This window comes from Elephantulus edwardii, unplaced genomic scaffold (genome assembly GCF_000299155.1).
Source record: "Elephantulus edwardii isolate Elephantulus edwardi_28Jun2011 unplaced genomic scaffold, EleEdw1.0 scaffold00097, whole genome shotgun sequence".
NCBI classification, from domain to species: domain Eukaryota; kingdom Metazoa; phylum Chordata; class Mammalia; order Macroscelidea; family Macroscelididae; genus Elephantulus; species Elephantulus edwardii.
This window is the reverse complement of record NW_006399847.1, coordinates 13,116,346-13,121,653: the sequence shown is the minus strand read 5'-3', so window position 1 is coordinate 13,121,653 and position 5,308 is coordinate 13,116,346.

Below are 5,308 nucleotides of genomic sequence, written 5' to 3'. Positions count from 1 at the left end.
CTGTAAATGTTTATGAAAATTAATAAAATATAATTATAGAAAAAAAAAGTTCCAATTGCTCTACAAACTTGCCAGCATTTGTTATTTGCTGTCCTGTTGAACTTTGCTATTGTTGCTGGGGTAAGAAATTGTTTGTTTGTGTGTTTTTTAAGCAGTTTGATCCATAATGAAGGTCATTATCTTTGAACTTCATGAGTAAATGAATGCTTTAGGCCTTCTTTGTTTTCAGCAAACAAGAAGACCTACATTAATTTCTGGTCCAGAAATAATACTCACCCCATCAGCCATGCTAGTGAAGATATGCATGTCACTGTGATACTGAACAGATGTATCTCAATAGCACATCCAGACTGTAATGAACTAGGCAGAAAGACCTGTTAATATACTTCTGAAAATTAGTTTGTGAGAACTTTGTGGTGGTCACAGTGGTCTCACTGAAACCAGGAGGAGAATTCAGGACTGCATGAGTTGTTGGTCATGCATGAAATCACTACAAGAAACAGCATCTAACAACAACAACAACAATGTAGAGAACATGAATTGATTTTCAATTGTTAAACCAATTGTTGGTGGTGGTGATGTGTGTCGTCAAGTTGCCTGTGACTCATAGCAACCCTATTCACAATAGCACTGAACTCTACCTGCCCCCAGAACTCCAGTTACCGTGCCAATCTGTCACATCAAGTATCTTCCTCTCCTGCGTTATCCCTCCACCCTTCCAAGCGTGATGTCCTTCTCCAGGGAACTACTAGAAATGCAAGCTGGGTTTAGAAGAGGCTGTTTCACTAGGGACATCATAGCAAATGTCAGATAGATCTTGGCTGAAGCAGAGTACCAGAGCAATGTCTGTGTTTCATTGACTATGAAAAGGCATTTAATTGTGTGGATCACAACAAATTGTGGCTAACCTTGAGAAGATTGGCAATCCCAGAATACCTAATTGTGCTTGTGTGAAGCCTATACTTGTACCAGAAAGCACTAGTCAGAACAGAGTAAGGAAACACTGTGTGGTCCAAAATCAGGAAAAGAATGCAGCAGAATGCGTCCTGTCGCCATACCATTTCAGTCTATGTGCGTGACAGATCATTCGGGAGGCTAGACTTTATGAGGAGAAATGTGGCATCAGGATTGGAGGAAAAAATCATTAATAACTTGTCGTATGCAGATGACACAACCTTGCTTTACAAAACTGAGGAAGACCTAAAGTGTTTGTTGCAGAAGGTCAAGGACTGCAGTCTTCAATATGAATTAAAGCTCAACATCAAAAAAACAAAGATTCTCACTGGGCCAACTGGCAGCACCATGATAGTTGGAGAAGAGATTGAGATTGTTAACAATTTCAGCTTGCTTGTTTCTATAATCAACACTCTTGGCACCAGCAGTTAGGAAATCAAAAGAGTAATTGTATTAGGTAAATATGTGGTCAGGGAATGCTGAAGAGTAAGACTTGACGGCATTAAACAACAACAACAGAGACTAAGATGTGCATGATGCAGGCCATGGTGTTCACAATTACTTGCTACACATCAGAAATCTGGACAACTAAGGATGATAGAAGAATTGATACCTTTGAGTTGTGGTGCTAGAGAATAGTGTTGAACATACTATCGATTGCCAGGAGAACTAACAGGTCTGTCCTGGAGAGGGTGGAACCAAGTTGCTCTCATAAACCAATTGTTGTTGTTGTTGTTATGTGCCGTCGAGTCGTTTGTGACTCATAGCGACCCTATGCACAACAGCCCTAAACCCTGCTCTATCCTGTGCCAATCGCACCGCCTCTGACACACCCATCCCGATTACCCCAGTCACTGAATCAATCCACCTCATAGAGGGTCTTCCCCTCCTGCGCTGTCCCTCTACCCTCCCCAGCATGATGTCCCTCTCTAAAGACCTGTCTCTCCTTACAACATGTCCAAAGTATGTCAGACGAAGCCCCAGAATCCTTGCCTCCAAGGAAGACTACAGTCTGGTTTAGCTCAGCATTGAAAAATCAATCAATTATGGCATATTTTTTCCCTATATTGCTGGAGTTTATTTGTTAAAACTTTATTTAATTTTATTTCCATTATGATCATGAGAATATTGATTTTCTAGTGATATTTTTCTATACACAATATCAGTGGATTGTTGGCATTATACAAGAAGTTAGAAGTGTTCCTTTTATATTTTGCTGGGGAGAAAACCCCAAACTGTGTAGGAGGGATATTTTTCTTCTTAAACTGTTTGATAGAATTTATCAGTGGGGTGTGGGAGGAAGACAGTCATGGTATAAGAGGGAAAAAATAGTCACGGTAGTAAGACCACTTATAAAACACTAAGAAGAAGTTTACAAACAGATACAATCCATTTTGGAGGGTTAACAAGTATGGAAAAGGAGGAAGAGAGGGGAAAATGAGACTGGGTAAGCTGGCTGAAGGAAAACAATACATAATAAGGGATTAATTAGACATTATAATGAATTAATTTTGCTAATCAATGGTAATTAATGTTATACAGTAAAATTTCTTTAAAACTCAGTGTAATCTGTAAATCTTCATTCAAATAAAAAAAAATAAAAGCAAACTACAGTGCCATAGGGGTTTCAGACCTTTACTAGTGAAATTAATTAAGAGCCTAGAGTAGGTGTTTGAGAAATCAATAGGACAAAGCCTCACCAAAAGCTTCACCATAAAAGGAAACATGACAAAGCAAACTACAAAGAACCAAAGATTTCCTGAGAGACCTGTGACTTTGTGCATGACTATGTAACAAGGAAGTTCTCCTTTAAAATTGTGTAACACTGCTTAGGAAAAAAATGTTTAACATCTTTGAGAAAACTTCATTGACATACAATTGATATAGACCTCTATGAGTGATATGTTGCACTTCCAAAATGCATTCTTTTCTAGCATAATCAAGTGTTGGCTTAGAAGAGAAAATTTTATTTCTGATTAATAGTCAATGTCCAAGGCTGATTTTCTTTCCAGATGTCCCCTTGAACATACAGCATATGGTATGCTCTTCTCCTCAGCAAAAGACAAATACACCACTTCACACTAAGATTGGGACAGGAAAGAGAGGCATGGGTTCTGGGCTCTTCACAGAAAAATCAAACACGTTTTTTAAAATTATGATGTAAATGTAAGCAAACTTTGACTTGTAATAGAATCTTACCTGCTTTATAAAAAGTACTGTCTATGCAACCTTTTCAATTTTTTTTTTTTTTTAAGTATTCCAAGGACCACTAAGAAAACAAATCTGTCTTGGAGAGGGTGAAATCAAGTTTCTCCTTGGAGGATAGGATTTTTATTTTATTTTATTAATTTTCATGAACATTTACAGAGATTTTGGATTTTCATTCATTCATTGCGGCACTTTTTCTTTACCACCATCCCGCCCCCCGTTCGCTCCTCTCTTTGAAAAGCAAAAGATAAACTTCTTCATTGGTATACAATCCCCCCGACCCCGACCCCGCCCCCCCACCAAATGCAGTCGACTATGCAAACTTAATTCTGGATTATCATAATATGCTATCATATATAACTTTTAAACTGTTCTCTCCCTCATCTGTTTCAATTCAGTATACATAATCTATCCAGTTTTTCTCAGTCTTACCCCAACCCTGATGTCAGTCACTTTCTACAACAGTGGCACCATGCAGTATTTGTCCTTTTGTGACTGAGGTATTTTACTCGGCATAATGTCCTTCAGGGTCACCCGTTTTGAATAATATTACATGAGTTTCTTGCTTTTCAATGCAGCATAGTATTCCATTGTGTGAATATACCACAGCTTCTCCATCACTCCTTTGTTGATGGGCACTTAATATTGTTTCCAACTCCTTGCTTTTGGGAACAAAGCCTCGATAAACATGGGTGCGCATGTATCTGCTTGGGTGGCAGTTATGGTCTCTTTTGGGTATATTCCCAGTAGTGGAACTGCTGGGTCAAATGGTATCTCTATTTGCAACTTTTTGAGAAAGCGCCACACCACTTTCCACAATGGTTGTTCCATTTTACACTTCACCAACAGTGAATAAGTGTTCCAGTCTCTCCACAACCTCACCAGCATTTGTTGCTTGCTGTTCTGTTAAATTTTGCTATTTTGACTGGGGTGAGGTGATATCTCATAGTTGTTTTGATTTGCATCTCTCTTAGAGCTAGGGATTTTGAACATTTCTTCAGGTGCTTGTTGGCCATCTTAATGTCTTCTTTGGTGAAGTTTCTGTTCATATCCTGTGCCCATTTTTCAATTGGATTATTTACCTTTATTTTGCTGTGGTTCTCAAGTATTTTATAAATTCTAGATATAAGTCCCTTATCTGACATGTCATTACCAAATACTTTTTCCCAGTCTGTGGCTTCCCTTTTTACCCTGTTGGAGGGAGGATAGGATTTTGAAGCTCCATCTTACATGCTTTGGGCATGTGGCCAGAAGTGACCAATCCTTGGAGAAGGAGATGTTCAGAGGAGTGGAAAGGCAGCACAGGAGAGGAAGACCTCAGATGAGATGAATTGAACAGTAACTAGGGCAGTGGGGATGGGTGTGTCAATGTCAGTGAGACTGGTTCAAGACAGGGCAGGGTTCAGAGCTGTTGTACATAGGGTCACTATGAGTCACAGGTGACTCAAGGGCACATAACAACAGCGACAACATTCCAAATGCAAATTCAAGTTCCCTTAGGACAGACAAGGAGCCCCGTTAACCTGGTATGTGACATGTTGTGCTGATAAGGGAAAGGTTATCAGCCACAAGAGGAGGCAAGACAATTCCATTTCCCTTAGATTCACCCCAGAAATGGGGAAGGGGGGTGTCAGTGTGCACTAGAATTGACTCAAGGAAAAGTAGGGTTTTACTTTTTTTTAAATAAAATTTTTATTTTAAACTGGTTAACTTACAACGTTTGTATACTGGTTTTACTTCTTAAGGATGTTGTTGTTGAATGCCCTTAAGTATGAACTGACCTATAGCTGACATTCCAGTGGGTTTTCAGGGGTAGAAAATTGCACAGGAGGAAATTGTCCATCCTTCTCCCACAGAGCAGCTGGGGTTAGCCACTCATCTCCCTGAAGAGCATCTGCCAGAGCTCCCCGTGTGAGAGATGAGGCACTAGTTCATATCTCTTCCTTTCAAGTATCTCTCTGGAAACAAAGGGGGGGGGGAGAGGAAGGAATTAGGGAATGGATATTGTTTTCTCACAGCATATGATTTTATCATTGTTAAACCATTTGTATTAGCTTGTTTGATTTCCAAATTCATACTGTAAATTTTATCTGAGGGGGGAAAATCAAATAGGAGTTTTTCTAGTCAAAGCACAGTTTTTTTTAAT